The sequence below is a fragment of the Amblyraja radiata genome, chromosome 3 (genome assembly GCF_010909765.2).
Source record: "Amblyraja radiata isolate CabotCenter1 chromosome 3, sAmbRad1.1.pri, whole genome shotgun sequence".
Lineage (NCBI taxonomy): Eukaryota > Metazoa > Chordata > Chondrichthyes > Rajiformes > Rajidae > Amblyraja > Amblyraja radiata.
In genome coordinates this window covers 5,211,051-5,228,575 of record NC_045958.1, presented here as the reverse complement: position 1 = coordinate 5,228,575, position 17,525 = coordinate 5,211,051, and the positions used below count along the sequence as shown (strand labels likewise).

Here is a 17,525-nt window from a genome sequence, read left to right as displayed (position 1 = left end):
CACATATTCATGTTTTCCAAAAATGCTGCCTGACCCGTTGAGTTACATCAGGATTTTGAATCTTTTTTGTACATTCTTTATTCAGTGATTTAAATTTAGCTCTTATTGCTAGTCAGTCAAAGCCATAAATTAAAGAAACATTTTTTTGTTGCTTAAAAGCACTCACATGAATGCACAATTTTGTGTTCTATTTATGAATGCTCCAGTACATTAGGGTACACTTTGGCTCTGCATGGTTGGGTGGTAAGTTGGATCTATGAGAATGTTGCATGAAGAGGAAAAAATTAGTTAAGACCAAAATTGAATCCTTGAAGACTGAAAAGGTCGAATTTATTATGGGGAACAAGGAAAAGGCAGACGTTGAACAGGTACTTTGGATCTGTCTTCACTAAGGAGGACACAAATAATCTCCCTGATGTACTAGTGGCCAGAAGATCTATGGAGGTAATGGAGGAACTGAAGGAAATTCAGATTAGGCAGGAAATGGTGCTGGGTAGACTGATGGAACTGAAGGCTGATAAATCCCCTGGGCCTGATAGTCTGCATCCCAGGTTACTTAAGGAAGTGGCTCTAGAAATCGTGCATGCATTGGTGATCATTTTTCAATGTTCTATAGATTCAGGGTCAGTCCTGTTGATTGGAGGGTAGCTAATGTTATCCCACTTTTTAAGAAAGGCGGGAGAGAGAAGCCAGGGAATTATAGACCAGTTAGCCTGACATCGATGGTAGGGATGATGCTGGAGTCAATTATAAAAGATGAAATAGCGGCACATTTGGATAGCAGCAGCAGGATCGGTCGGAGTCAGCATGTATTTACTAAGGGGAAATCATGCTTAACTAATCTTCTGGAATTTTTAGAGGATGTAACCAGGAAAATGGACAAGGGAGAGTCAGTGGATGCAGTGTACCTGGACTTTCAGAAAGCCTTTGATAAGGCTCCATATAGGAGATTAGTGGGCAAAATTAGAGCGGGTAGGGTGCTGACATGGATAGAAAATTGGTTGGTAGAGGGTAAACAAAGAGTTGGGATTAACAGGTCCCTTTCAGAATGTCAGGCAGTGACTAGTGTACCGCAAGGCTCAGTGCTGGGACCGCAGCCATTTACAATATAGATTAATGATTTAGATGAAGGGGTTAAAAGTAAAATTAGCAAATTTGCAGATGACACATAGCTGGGTGGCAGTGTGAACTGTGAGGAGGATGCTATGAGGATGCAGGGTGACTTGGACAGGTTGGGTGAGTGGGCAGATGTGTGGCAGATGCAGTTTAATGTGGATAAATGTGAGGTTATCCACTTTGGTGGCAAAAACAGGAAGGCAGATTATTATCTGAATAGTGTCAAATTGGGAAAAGGGGAAGTACAACGGTATCTGGGGTCCTTGTTCATCAGTCACTGAAAGTAAGCATGCAGGTACAGCAGGCAGTGAAGAAATCGAATGGCATGTTGGCCTTTATAACAAGAGGAGTTGAATGTACAGTTGGAGCAACAAGGTCCTTCTGCAGTTGTACAGGGCCTTCTGCAGTTGTACAGATTATTAAATGGTTGTCTTCTTGATCCAAAACATGTTATAACCAATTCAGCCTGTGTGATACAAATAGTTTTTCCTAATTCATAAATCATGTTATATCCAAATAGCGATATGAGAAAATATGTTATAATTGGATTACTTACACACCGTTTTCACTTGCTGGTGGTAATGAAGACGACAAGGAGAGAGTATTAGGAGAATATTAGTAAGGGGAAAAAACACAGCTTTTCATTGCTTTTCCAGGATGATTGTGGAGTTGTGAACGACATTGGAAGAGGTAAAAGGCTCTCTAGCTAGATCTCTAGCTAGATCTTGTGATAATGTCCAACAAAGTCTGGTCATGTTATCTGCTGAGATTCAGGGAGGCAAAGATGATTGTCATATTAGGAACTTTGATGAGGTTCGGAAAGAAGGATTTCACTGTGGTCAGCAGCAAGGTTGAATGAAAGAGAGATAAGCCGTTAATTGTATGCCAAAGTATTTTGGGAAGTGGAGAACTACAGCAATGTAGTTGTAATTTAGAAAATCCAGTTGTCAGGAACTGGGTGGAGATATAAGACATCTGATCATAAAGATATTTTGCAGCTGTTTTCAGGTTGGCACATGTTTTACATTTTTACTCTTAGTAACTTTCATCTGCTCTTTCCACTCTTTGCAATTGACGTTATTGAAAATGCAGTAATAATTGCAGTAATGTAAATGCATTTTGAAAATTTACTAGAGTAAATTTAATTCAGTAATGTCAATTTGCATTTTTGCAGATCTACTGCAAAAGGGAATAAATCTTCCATTTATCCATTGTCTCAAATTTGTGGTGTTGATTTTGTGGAAGTATTGCAAGTGTAACAAAGACATCAGTGGATTTGAAGTGGAGACTTTTGAGAATTGTAGTGATGATCCCATAAATTGGTAGGATGGGAGTGGCATTATAGAATTTAATACCAAGGATTTAGAATGAAAAGGTTTTGCAACAAGTGACCTTCAGCAACCATAATGTCAGTTGAATTATGATGTTGTCAATTTGAAGTTTTGCAAAAGGAAAGCATGCTCAATAACCAAAGAGAAAAGTAAATCGAGCATTGTTTTGTTTTACTTTATGATGCTTTTAGCATTGCTGACTTTAAATTGTAGCAGAGGAAGGAGATTGATCCTTATTGCCTTCCATTACAGTGAGGAACATGGGGAATCCACTGTGGTGGATGTATATGTTAACTTTTATGTAGTTATGTGTCTTGTTGCTTTTTTTTAGTATGGCTGTGTGGTAATTCGAATTTCACTGTACCTTAATCGGTACATGTGACAATAAACTGACCTTGAAAGCTTGTTTCAATGTTTAAAAGTGTCTTAGCATACTTCATAGCAGCCTGGCAAAAGCATGTCTATACTAAGCTTTATTTTTTGCTGTTTAGTCAGTCATAAGCCTTCAGTCTGAAAAAAAACCTTCCACCATCACTTCTGCTTCCTACCATCAAGCCATTTTTGGTGTCAATAACCAAAATGTACAATTGTTGTAGTGCAAGTCAGCTCAGCAATCAGAATTTGATGGTGAATTAAATATTCAGTCTTGGTTTAATTAAAAACTAAATAACTAAATAGCATACATGTTTCCAATAAAAATCAGATTGCAGCTTCTGCGTGCAATAATTTATCACTGACCAAAGTAAAACAAGAAATGCTGGAAGGTTAGGTAGAATCTGGAATGAGAAACAATATTTTTGGTTTATTACTTTTATCATAATAAGTAAAGTTACATATGAAGCGATGTTTAAAATTGCTGAGAAAAATGGGTAGGTTGCAAAGAACAAAAGGAAGGTCTGAGATTGGCAGTGGACCAAAGAAATTAAATGGCCAAGTGCTAACAGAAACAACCAAATAATAATAATAATAATAATATATTTTATTGTCATTGCACGTCAGTGCAACGAGATTTAGTATGCAGCTTCCAACCGATGTAAAAGAAGAGAAATAAATAAATAGCTGTGCGACGTGACCATCCGAGGGAGACAGTCCAGGGGGGATGGGGGGCACTCAGCAGGGCCGGTTCAGAGCCGCTATAGCTCTGGGAATAAAGCTGTTTCTGAGTCTGGAGGTTCGGGCGTAGAAGGCCTTGTAACGTCTGCCGGAGGGAAGTAGTTCGAACAGTCCGTTACAAGGGTGTGAGGAGTCTTTATGGATGCTGACGGCCTTCCTGAGGCACCGTGTGTGGTAGATGCCCTCCAAGGCTGGTAGCTGGGTCCCAATGATCCTCTGCGCTCTGTGGACGACGTGCTGAAGAGCTCTCCTCTCCGCCTCCGTGCAGCTGAGATACCACACAGAGATGCCATACGTTAATATGCTCTCTGTGGTGCAGCAGTAGAACGTTGTTAGCAGCTGTTTTAATGTCCTCAGGAAGAACAGTCATTGTTGTGCCTTCTTGACCAGCGCAGCAGTGTTGGTGGACCATGTGAGGTCCTCAGAAATGTGAGTGCCCAGAAACTTAAAGCTGGACACTCTCTCCACACTTTCCCCGTAGATGGAGATTGGGGCGTGTTCTCCATTATGGGACCTCCTGAAGTCAATAATCAGCTCCTTGGTCTTGGAGGTGTCTAGTGACAAGTTGTTACGTGTGCACCAGTCCGCCAGGTTCTGCACCTCCTCTCTGTATTTTGTTTCATCACCGTTGGTGATCAGCCCAATCACTGTTGTGTCGTCTGCAAACTTCACGATGGTGTTGGTGTCGAATGCAGAAACACAGTCGTGAGTGAAGAGGGAGTAGAGCATGGGGCTTAGTACACAGCCCTGTGGTGTGCCGGTGCTCAGGGTGATAGTGGAGGACAGGTGCGGGCCCAGTCTCACTGCCTGCGGTCGCTCCGTCAGAAAGTTCAGGATCCAATCGCATATCGGCAAGCTGAGGCCTAGCTGGTGGAGTTTGGTGGTGAGCTTGGTGGGGATGACTGTATTGAATGCAGAGCTATAGTCAATGAAGAGCATCCAAAAGGGAAGGGTAAAAGCTGACAAGTAATAAAGATATGTATGGGGAAAATGTAAATAGGACAAGATAAATGAAAGCCAATTTTTGTTTTAAAAGATGAATGCTACAAATGTGAAATACAAGAATGTTTGAATCAATGTCCGCCATTCCATTCATTTATTTCCTGTAAAACAGGTACAAAATAATTGGATGACTTAGACTAATGTTCCACCTTTTGAGAGCTGATAACAATGACATGACTGGAATCTGTGAAAGTGGAAGAGGACATCCAAAGTACCATGGGTGTAAGTGGGAAGGAACTGGATCACCAGGAATCGCAGTAGGAAGAAATATATGCAGTGGAGTTGGAGTAGGCTGAAACAATGGGTCTATCTGGTAATCTGCAGGTGGATCTTCGAGTGAAGGCAAAAGTGGCTGCGCAGGATTCGGTAACCTTAAGGCTAGAGGCTGTAGAGGGAAGGACTCCCATGGAAATGGGGTCAGTAACTACATATGTTCATTATTGGGGTGTTATGATCCAGAGAGGTATGAGAGCGAAAATGTTGGAGAGATCAAGTCAAGTCAGGTCGTCAACTTTATTGTCACATGCACGTGTACAGTAAGATACAGGTACGACAGAAATCTTATTTGCAGCGGCATCACAGCAAGTAGACTCAGACAAACACGTAAATTAAAAATAAATTCTACAAGACAATGAAAGGAAAAAGGCTGTACAAAATAAGTAAAAACAAGACATTAGTGCAAAATGCAATTAGGGAATAAGTCCACGATAGAGCAAGATGTGGTTTGTAGTAGACACAAGGAACTGCAGATGCTAGTTTATAAAAAAATACATTAGATGCTGGAGTAACTCAATGGTCTGTAGTTGTCAATGGTGAGATAGGATTAGGGTGGTGCAGGCAGGTTCAAGAACTTGACGGTTATAGGAAAGTAGCTGTTTCAGAACCTCATGGTATGGGGCTTAAGGCTTCCGTATCTCCAGCCTGATGGTAGACAAGACGCAGATGGTGGGAATCCTTGATGATGGATGCTGACTTCTTGAGGCAGCGTCTCATGTAATTGCTTTTCGATGGAGGGAAGGGCTGTGCCCTAAGATGTACCAGGCTTTATTCACAACTCTTTGCAATCTCTTGCATTGGAATTGCCATACCAGGCCATGATGCAGCCAATCGGGGTACTTTCTACATTGCATCTACCAAAGTGATATTTTCTATTACAAATCTCAAATTGTGGAGTACATAGGCAAATAAATAAATGATGGGTCTTTGTCCCAAACATTATGGAGGGCACTGCACCTATAACATTCCTAAATAGATTATTTTTAAAAGAATCATTACTCATAAGCAATATATTTCTACCTTATTCTTGTCTTTTCTTCTTAAGAATTTTGGATATGTGTGCACACTTTCAAGTGCAGAACCCAAATCACTACGGATCCTTTTAATTTTCCTCATGATGTGATTCAACTATTACTAACTTTTGTTCCTTTTTTTGTTTACTATTATTTGATTTTTTTTTTACAAGAAATGAAGAAATAGTATTGTGGGGGTTTGTATGCTTCATTTGATAAATTGTTTTTGTTTTTCCATATTGGGGTATGGTACACACCTTATACACTTGTCAAGCTTCTCAAGTTTGTGGACAACACAACCCTGATTGGACTGATCCAGGATGGGGAGGAATCTGCCTACAGACAGGAAGTGTCACAGCTGGCGTCATGGTGCCGTAGCAACAACCTGGAGCTCAATGCTCTTAAGACAGTGGAATTGATTGTAGACTTTAGGAGAGCTCCCCCTCCCCTCACCCCACTCACCATCAACAACACCACAGTCATATCTGTGGAGTGTTTTAAGTGGGGGGCTACCATCGACTCCACAGTCAAAAAGGCACAACAGAGGATATACTTCCTGCGGCAGCAGAGGAAGTACAATCTGCCACAGGCAATAATGGTCCAATTCTACACGGCCATCGTAGAGTCTGTTCTCACCTTCTCCATCATGGTCTGGTTTGGCTCAGCCACCAAGCACAACACCTGGAGGCTGCAGCGAATCGTCCGATCAGCAGAGAAGATTATTGGCTGCAACCTTCCCTCCATTGATGAACTGTACATTGCAAGGGTCAGGAAGCGAGCGGGCAAGATCATCTCTGACCCCTCTCACCCTGGCCACAAACTCTTTGAATCACTTCCCTCTGGAAGGCGACTCCGGACTGTCAAAGCTGCCACAGCCAGATATAAAAACAGTTTTTATCCACGAGTAGTTGCTCTACTCAACAGCCAAAAATCTGTAGCCTCCCTTTGATCTGGTATTTTGTTGGTTCACATGCTTGATCAATGATGTTTTATCATTAATGTTTTATTATTATTAATGTTTAGTGTTTTCTGAGATTCGTAACTGTCACTATATGTCATGTTGTTACTTGTGGGCGGAGCACCAAGGCACATTCCTTGTATGTGAATACCTGGCCAATAAACTTACTTACCTTTTCATATTTGTGATGTGGCCACAATTTTTCATTTTTTGATTTCTCCCCAACTTGGAACTATCAAGGGGATGAGGATTTGGAAAGATCTGTGCATGCTAATGTTAAAATGAACTCCTAGCTTTTGATCACACTTGTTCAATCAGGCTTTGACCTGAAGCATTTCTACTGGGTTAGTTTTTGCAGATTACTAATCCAAATTATATATATAACCTAAATCTATTGCATTTATGGGACTGCATTTATTATTCCTCATATTCCTCACTTCCAGACCAAATCCCAATGCTGCTTAAATCACAACAAATATCAACATTTGAAGCTAAATTTTGTGACCCCTGTCATCATTTTTCTAATGAAAGACTGTTAAATGTGGTGCATCATAAAAGGTTTTCCTATCTTCTACAGCTACCGCAAATATATTTCTACATTGTTGATAGGAAAAGGTTGTAATTCTAACCTTCAGTATTAAGTGATAAGCATTTAAATGACCAAAGAAGTCTAGACAATGATAATGATTTGAAAACACCTATTCAATATTTAATGACATTAATGAAATTATCATGTGAAATAATAAATATTATCATAGCATGGATGAGTTCATCCAATCTAGCATTACCAGATTGTACTCTGGTAATGCTAGATTGCAACATTTATGACATTCAAGTTTAAATGAAGCATAAAGCACAATAGTCAGAGTGAGTATAATAAGCAGCACACACAATGAATAGACAGATGGTTCTCTTATTCCTCCGGGAAAATAATAATTTATGTGGAACAGCATAAAATTTAATACCCAGGAAGAGCAATCTAATCTTGCAAGCATAATAATTTTCAGCTAAAATTCTAATTGCTCCTACACATTGCTAACAAGACTTTCTCCCACTATTAATTTTAATTCTGCTAACACCTCATTGAATAGTATGTTCACACCGATTCAGGTCCTTCATAAAACACCATGATATTGGTTTCCCAATGACTTTCAACTAAATGCTTCCTTATATGGAAAGCAGCATTGCTCCTGATGAACATGCACTGAATCTCATTGAGCTGCACATCAACCAGAACAAAGCTTTGATCCTTAAAGGGACACTCTACTTGATAACTGGTCACCAATAACACAGAATTACCTTTTGAAGCAGAGCGTGCAAAAGAAGAAGGCCCCTAGATTGTCTAAGTACAACTAGGTGAGCTCTAGAACACATTTAACCAATTATTTATGAATTTAATAAAGGCCATTTTTATACATTTTGGTTTCACCATGTAGAAATTGTAACAGTGTCAATCCCCATTGCAGGGTACCATAATGTTTGGGACACAGCAATGTCTTGTAAATGAAAGTAGTCATGTTTAGTATTTTGTTGCACATCCTTTGCATGCAATGGCTGCTTGAAGTCTGCGATTCATGGACATCACCAGTTGCTGGGTGTCTTCTCTGGTGATGCTCTGCCAGGCCTGTATTGCAGCCATCTTTAGCTTATGCTTGTTTTGGGGGCTAGTCCCCTTCAGTTTCCTCTTCAGCATATAAAAGGCAAGCTCAATTGGGTTCAGATCGGGTGATTGACTTGGCCACTCAAGAAATTACAATTTTTTAGCTTTGAAAAACTCCTTTGGTGCTTAAGCAGTATATTTGGGATCATTGTCTTGCTGTAGAATGAACCGCCGGCCAATGAGGTTTGAGGCTTTTTTTAAAAACTTGAGCAGATAGGATGTGTCTATACACTTCATAAGTCATTATGCTACTACCATCAGCAGTTGTATCATCCATGAAGAAAAGTGAGCCAGTACCTTCAGCAGCCGTACAGGCCCAGGCCATAACACCCCCACCACTGTGTTTCACAAATGAGGTGGTAAGCTTTGGATCTTGGGCAGTTCCTTCTCTTCTCCATACTTTGCTCTTGTCATCACTCTGCTATAAGTTAATCTTCGTCTCATCTGTCCACAAGACCTTTTTCCAGAACTGTGGTTGCTCTTTTAAGTACTTCTTGTCAAACTGTAGCCTGGCCATCCTATTTTTGCGGCTAACCAGTGGTTTGCATCTTGCAGTGTAGCCTCTGCATTTCTGTTCATGAAGTCTTCTATGGACAGTGGTCATTGACAAATCCACACCTGACTCCTGAAGAGTGTTTCTGATCTGTCAGACAGGTGTTTGGGGATTTTTCTTTATTATAGAGAGAATTATTCTGTCATCAGCTGTGGAGGTCTTCTTTGGCCTGCCAGTCACTTTGCGAGTAATAAGCTCACCAGTGCTTTCTTTCTTCTTTATGATGTTCCAAACAGTTGATTTTGGTAAGCCCAAGGTTTGGCTGATGTCTCTAACAGTTTTATTCTTGTTTCGCAGTCTTATAATGGCTTATTTGACTTTGATTGGCACAACTTTGGTCCTCATGTTGATAAACAGCAATTAAAGTTTCCAAAGGTGATGGAAATACTGGAGGAAAGACTACGTGCTGAGAGCTCTTATACCTGCATTAAGAAGGCAATTATTACGCACCTGAGCAATTACAAACACCTGTGAAGCCGTGTGTCCCAAACATTATGGTGCCCTGAAATGGGGCGGGCTATGTATAAACACAGCTGTAATTTCTACAAGGTGAAACCAAAATGTATAAAAATGGCCTTTATTAAAATCTGACAATGTGCGCTTTAACCACATGTGATTTTTTTCTATTACAAATCTCAAATTGTGGAGTACAGAGGCAAATAAATAAATGATAGGTCTTTGTCCCAAACATTATGGAGAGCACCGTATCTAAACTCTTAGAACCCATAAGATTGACTGATGCAGTGATCTATAACAGCTAATAGTTTTTTTTTAATGTTTATTTTATTAGAAACAATTGTACAAGAAGAAAGCAATCAACATAACAATTATACAATTTTCGTACAGCTTCAGTTTTAACGTTTTACAAACTGATAAATGAATCGGGGGGGAAAAAAGGAAAGAATGAAGAGAAAGAAGAAAGATACAAAAAAGAGAGAAGAAAAACCCCTGAACTGACAAAGAAGTGAGAGAAAAAACCCCAGAAATAAACAGAGCTGATAGTTAAGTCACCAGGGACACTGTTATAGCACTAAATTGACCAACCAAAACTCAGGAATTCACCCGACTTAGTACCAGTTATAATAAAGCAAGTTGTTCCCTACTAAATATTTTTTGATTTCCAATACATTTTATCATTCTGGAGTATTTTCGCTAATGATTCCATAACCAGGTGCAGTAATATGCTTTTCGCAAAGCCTAGAATATTGTGTTTACAATGCTCTCATTTTAGATAGTACCATGCTATTTCTGACAATAGTTACCATAACTGTGTGCAATTAATTTTATTATTTAGTAAATAAACTTGTAGAGAATGGAGCATTGATATTGTTAAATAGTTAAATTGTAATATTGCAGGCTCTCTAGTTCAGGTGCTGTTGGTTCTGTATCACAGGTCAATAGTCCTCTAATTCCATGTAAAAAAAAATCAAAACATCTTCAAACCTCAGATTGATTATTATGTTCCGTCAACAAGATTAGCAGTGCAACCTTTAGCTTCATGATTGAGAATGCTTAGTTCTTAGATGAAAATCGAAGGAGAAAGTTACAACAACCTGCAGAACTCATCTTTTGTTCTTTGTGGACAAACTTTCTGATTACCGGCAGGGACCTATTCTTACTAGATATCTTCTGTTCGCCATTCATACAGATAATGCAGGTGTGACTGAAAGGGAAATAATTTCAATTTTTTTGCAAATAGCATTAGAAATCTTCCTCAACATTTTCTTTAAATTATACTGGTCAAATTTGTATTTAGGGGATTGCATCTGAAGCCCCCCAAATTCAAAATGTTCATCTAGTGATGCTTAGGATATCATACACATTTACATTATGTTGCTGATGTTTAAATGAGCTCCTAAAAGTAATGGAATAATAATTTGTGGCCTTGGGTACAGCCTTCTCCCTGTAATTGTGATGTTCCACAAAGAGAGCAAAAGGAAATTTTATGTGCAGCCCACATTTTCTCCTTGTATTATGCCTGTTCAATCATCAATTATTTGTACTGGAAACACAGCTTACTTCAATTTGTGGTGGCGTTAGCTTAATGAAGGAGACTCGGTGTCAGTATTTGGCACGATATTTTGCAAATGCTTTTGAGTGAGATTGGTCAGAAAAAAATGGAATGGCTTAGGCGGAGTTTAATCTACTGTTGATCATATATTCTGCCGATATATTTTCCTAAACTGCAAGTGAAGTATGAGAAACCATTTCTAATTTTCTGTCTGAAGAAGGGTTTCGGCCCGAAACGTTGCCTATTTCCTTCGCTCCATAGATGCTGCCGCACCCGCTGAGTTTCTCCAGCATTTTTGTCTACCTTCTAATTTTCTAACCATACTTCCATATTTCTAACTGATCAAAAAAACATTTCAACTCATTATGGATATGCTAGCAATTGGAACATTCCAATTCTCCCCCCACACACTCCCCCTCCCCCCCCCCCCCCCCCCCCCCCCCCCCCCCCCACCTCTCCCCACAGATTTTAGCATTCAACTGGGACCCATTTGCAATGGGCATTTAACCTAACAACCAACGTATCTTTGAAATGTGGGAGGAAACCAGAGTAGCTGGAGAAAACAGACTAGGGCACAGAGAGAACATACAAACTCCACACAGGAAGCTTTGGAGGTAAGGATCAAACCCAAATGAACGCAAAATGCTGCAGCAGATCAGGCAGCATCTCTGGAGAACATGGATAGGTGTCAGTCTTCCTTCATCGGACCGAAGAGGGATCTCGACCTGAAATGTCACCTGCCCATGTTCTCCAGAGATGCTGTGTGACCTGCTGGGTTACTCAAGCATTTTGTCTGCTTTTGTGTGTTAACCAGCATCTGCAGTTCCTTGTTTCATCAAGGATCAAACCCAGGTCACTGGAACGGCGAGGCAACAGCTATCAGCATACTACAAATCAACAAAAAAAACTCTTGTTCAGCTTTTAAATTGGGAACTATTTAGTTTTTGAAACAAAGTTCACACAGAGACAAGATCAGCAGAAACAGAGGAAACCAATATGCAGGCAAGAATCACTTTGGTGTACTTCCTTATTTGTTCGGTATTTATGAAGAACAAAATCAACTATGTTTTTTAAAAGCTGTTTTGAAAAAGCAATATGTTAAATCCATTTATTTAAGATGTGAGGAATCCGCCTAATATCTGATTAGTCAGGTCAAAGATCTGTTTACTGTTTGTAGATGTTCCAGATTATTGAGTCTGTCAACATGTATATTATAACCTCATAGGATGAAAGTAACCAGCCTTCAGTGTTGGTATTATAATTCAAGGAAATCAACCATAAAGAAAATGTTCTAGTCCTTTACCCTCAGTTGCACAGACTTGATCTCAGCACTTTCACTCTGGCAGATAAGCTGATGCAGAGATGCAGGAAGACAGCTGTAACACAGATGGATGGAAATGTGATTTCCCCTGTCATGCTTAGTAATGTTTTCTTATAAGGAAGTAGCTTATAATAATAATAATAATACATTTTATTTATGGGCGCCTTTCAAAAGTCTCAAGGACAACTTACAGAATTTAACAAGAGTAAAAAACATATAATCGGAGTAAAATAAATAATAAAGACATCACCAATACACAAATTAAAGACAGAATTCAATCCAAAGACAAAAAAAATCAAAAACACAATGTGAAGAGAGAGCAGCGGCAGCTAAACCGCGCCAGCGTCCACTCTCCCTTCCGACAGCCATCTTGGACACAAACTAAAATAATCAATTACACACAAAAATCATCCCCCCACAATGGTTACCACTGTGGGGGAAGGCACAATGTCCAGTCCCCATCCCCAGTTCTCCCAAAGTCAGGCCTATTGAGGCCTCCGCTATTGCCTCTACGGAGGCCCGATGTTCCTGGCCGTTCTCGCCGGTTCTGTTGCCCCGGCGTCGGGAGAGTCCTCACAGTGGCTGGGCCACCTGGAACGGCCGCTTCCTTACCGGAGACAGTGGTTTCCGAAGCCGACAAGGCCGCGCCGGTTTGGAGCTCCCAGGCTCCTGATGTTGAAGTAGGCGCCGCCCGCTCCGCTCCGCAGACCCGCAGCCCAGAGGTGTTGAACTCGGCAGTCACAGCTCACCGGAGCTCCAGCGCGTCGATCCAGGAAAAAAGAGGAGGAGGAGCCCGAGGGCTGAGGGAGAGATAGGAAGAGGAGGAGACAGCAAGGGCTAACAAAATTGGGAGAATTCAATGTTCATGCCACCAGGATGCAGACTCCCCAAGCGGAATATGAGGTGCTGTTCCTCCAATTTCCGGTGTTGCTCACTCTGGCCATGGAGGAGACCCAGGACAGAGAGGTCGGATACGGAATGGGAGGGGGAGTTGAAGTGCTGAGCCACTGGGAGGTCAGGTTGGTTATTGCGGACCAAGCGGAGGTGTTCGGCGAAACGATCGACAAGCCTCAGCTTGGTCTCACCGATGTAGATCAGCTGACATCTAGAGCAGCGGATGCAATAGATGGGGTTGGTGGAGATGCAGGTGAACCTCTGTCGCACCTGGAACGACTGCTTGGGTCCTTGAATGGAGTCGAGGGGGGAGGTAATGCGACAAGTGTAGCATCTCTTGCGGTTGCAAGGGAAAGTGCCCGGGGAGGGGGTGGTACGGGAGGGAAGGGAAGAATTGACAAGGGAGTTACGGAGGGAGCGGTCTTTGCGGAAAGCAGACATGGGGGGAGATGGGAAGATGTGGCGGTAGGTGGGGTAACATAGTACTCTATAGATAATATAACGAACAAACAAAAAAATAGTTCAATAAATAAAAAAACAAGATAATGCACAAACAAAACAACAGCCAAAGTCCCTAGTGCAGCCAAGTTTGAATTTCTGAACCAGGCAGTAATGCAACCAGTCAATGTGGTCTCTATCGTAAACCTGTAGAAAGTCTGAAGAAGGGTCTCGACCCGAAATGTCACCCATTCCTTCTATCCAGAGATGCTGCTTTTCCCGCTGAGTTACTCCAGCATTTTGTGTCTATCTTCAGTTTAAACCAGCATCTGCAGTTTCTTCCTACATCCAAGAACCTATAGTTGCTGACTCTCTCCACTACCGACTCATGATGAAGACGGGTATGTGGATCCTCAGCCTTTCTCTTCTAAACTCATCAATTAGTTCCTTGGTATTACTAATGTTGAGAGCAAGGTTGTTGTTGTTCTGGTAACATTCAATCAGATAATTGATCTCCCTCCTATACTCTGACATTGTTATCCATAATTCATTCAACAACGGTGGTGTTCAAACTTAATGGAGTTGGAACTGTATCTGGCAACACAGTGATGGGTATAGAATGACAATAGTCAATAGTCAGATTTATTCGTCACATACACAATGAAGTGCAGTGAAATGAACTTGCCAGCAGCGGTACAATACAATAAGAACACACAATACACAATAAAGATTCAACACAAAACATCCACCACAGCATTCATCACTGTGGTGGAAGGCACATAGTTCAGTCAGTCCTCCTCCATTTTTCCCTGTGGTCGGGGCCACAAACCTCCACAGTCGCCGCTGCGGGCAGCCAGATGTACAGGCCCCCTCGTCTGGAAGGTATGTCCCGAATCGGTGCTTCCCTACCGGAGACCGTGCTTCAAGATGATGTAGGCCACAGGCCGGCGGTCGAAGATCTAAGTCCCCGCCGCGCTGCGGCTAGAAGCACCGCAGACCGTGGCGTCAAGATGTTTTAGCTCTTCTCCACCGGGGTCCCCAACGAGGCATCCCAGGCTCCACAGACCACGGCTTCAGGATGTACAGTCGGCGGGCCTCCCTTCTGGCGACCCCCGGCGAGGGCTCGCCCGCTCCGCGATGAAAAGTTCACGTTGTGCCCACTACTCAAGCTCCGGGCCCGACTCCGGGAAAGGCCGCACCAATCCTTGGTGTTCGGCCGCGAGGGAGGCGACATGGAAAAAATCGCCTCTCCGTGGAGGAGGTGACCGAAAGCGGTTGCCCCCCACACAAGACACACCGAGAGACATTAAAACAAACATTTGGACATACTAAAAATTTTTTTTTAAAGTAGAAATGACTAACACGCTGCTGGCAGGGCAGCCGTCTTGCAGCACCACCACCCGTGTGGAGTAGAGCAGGGGGCTGAGCACACAGACTTGAGGGGCCCCTGTACGGATGGTAATCAAGGAGGAAGTGGTGTTGCTAATTTGTATTGTGTTTTCTGGTGTTGATGTAGTTTAGGATCCAGTTGCAAAGTGATGCACAAGTAAAGAAAGGACAGATATAGAAATTGCAGAATGTGAAACCAGCAATGTGTCTCATGTATCATGTCATGTATTCCGCCAAAAGGATGTTACATATTTTTATGCCATGCAATTAATAGGTTTGTTGGAAATGAAACACAATTTTATTTTTAAAAATGGCTATGAGGAAACTCTACAGGAAAGGATTATTTGAAAGGAAAAAAAATCCACATATACTTATATCATGATGCATAAAGAAACAACACCTGAAGAAGAGTTTCGACCCGAAACATCATCTATTCTTTTTGTCCAGAGATGCTGTCTAAAACGGTTGGGCACAGATAGTGATGATGCTGCGATTTTTGAGCAACGCTTCAGTACAATCACTCACTCAGAACATTGGCATTGGATCAACAACAGCAATGAAATGAGGTACAGGAAAGTGATTGAAAACTTTGTGCCGTGGTGTTAGGACAACACCCAAGCCCTTATGGGGCTTTTTCACGGGGCGAGTTGACGCAAGATGTCACCAGAGTGAAGTGGTCGTGGTCCAGCACGAGTTTCGCACGATATAACGGGGGGTAGATAAAGAGTTCCCACGGTACTCGGCATTTCTGTTATTTGTGCAAGTGACTTGTCCGTCTCCCGAGCTTTCCCGTTAATCTTGAATGAACATCGTGAACTGTAGTGTTGTTAATCACGTGGCACAAATGATGTTACTTTGTTTTCACACACTATATTGGTTTTTTTCACACACTATATTCCTCCCTTGGTTGAATTGGCTCATTTGGAGACATGCCTATACTAACTATGTGCATCGAGAACGCTTGCGTGAAGGCAGAAGGGTGAGATTAATTAAAAAGAGAATTAAGAGGAAGTCTCACTGGGTGAAGCCCATCTTTCAACGGAGACCTCAATTTGGACAATATGATCAGCTGCTTAATGTGCTGTGCGAAGAGGATAAAAGTGCATTCACAAACTTTGTCAGAATTTCACCCGAGCTCTTTAATGAGCTGAAGAATAATCTGTTTTTTTTAGACAAATGTTGTTTGGTGCGATGCACCTTCTCTCAATATGTGCAAGAAGTCGTCTTTTTATTTTGTCAAATAGGAATAAAGACTTTGTCTCACATTGACCGTGATGGTTGTCTTATTTTATGATCTACTGAGAGGTGAAACTTTCAAACGTTTAACCAGTCAGTAGACAGACAATAAATAGTAACAATCGAGCCATAAATGGTGTATACATGGTGAAGGGAACAACGCTGTGTGCAAGATAATGTTTAAAATCATGCGAGGAATCGATCGGGTAGATGCACAATCTCTTGCCCAGAGTAGGCGAATCGAGGACCAGATTACATAGGTTTAAGGTGAAGGGGAAATGATTTAATATGGATCTGATTAAATACTGTCAGTAGTAAACCCGATCAAAAACAACATCAGGACGTCTATTAAACACCAGAGATCCCAGTAAACACCCAGCCGAGACTTATTACAGGTCTAGTGGAAAGACACAAAGCGCTGGAGCAACTCAGCGGGTCAGCCAGCATCGCTAGACAACATGGATAGATGATGTTTCGGGTCGGGACTCTTCTTCAGCGCTGAGTTACTCCCGCATATTGTGTCTTTCAAATGCAGATTAGCGTCTGCGATTCTTTGCTCCTGCATTACGGGGTCTATCTCGATTCCCGATAAAGTCTAAAACCCATCCTCCAGAGTTCTCAGCCCAGGGCGCCCATAAACAAGCCCTTAACTCCACACTGGGGACAGAGGCTGAGAGGTGTACAAAACCATGAGACGAACAGGCAGGGAAATAGACAGAGTCCAGGGTAATATATGTCCTTTGCCCACAGAGGGAATTCGAGGACCAGAGGGCATAGGTTCAAGGTGAGGGGGGAAGATCTAATAGGAATCTGAGTGAGGGGTAACATTTTCGCACAAAGGGTGGTGGGTGTATGAAACAAGCTGCCAGAGGAGGTAGTTGAGGCTGGGTCCATCCATACATTTAAGAAACATTTAGACAGGTACATGGATAAGACAGGTTGGGAGGGATATGGACCAGACGCAGGCAGATGGGACTAGTTTCGATGGGACATTTTGGCCGGTATGGGCAAGTTGAGCCGAAGGGCCGGTTTCCACACTGTAACTCGATAACGCCAGTGAGTATACGATCTAAGATAGTCCGAGGGTCTCGAATGAGGTAGGTAGTAGTTCAGGAATGGTCTGTGGTTGGTGTTAGGATGGTTCAGTTACATAAGTGCTCAAATGTAGGCACCGTTTTCGCAGTGGAAGCTCCGAGACTGCAGCGGGCGATTGT

General features: G+C 41.9%; 1 long non-coding RNA gene across 1 annotated transcript in view; it reads left to right on the top strand.

The window, feature by feature from the left end:
• LOC116970758 overlaps positions 1–17,525 on the top strand; it is a 35,838-nt gene that overhangs the window by 9,531 nt on the left and 8,782 nt on the right. The window contains exon 2 of the long non-coding RNA XR_004411303.1: positions 15,523–15,641. This is a non-coding gene — a long non-coding RNA (uncharacterized LOC116970758). The remainder of the gene's footprint in view (positions 1–15,522; positions 15,642–17,525) is intronic.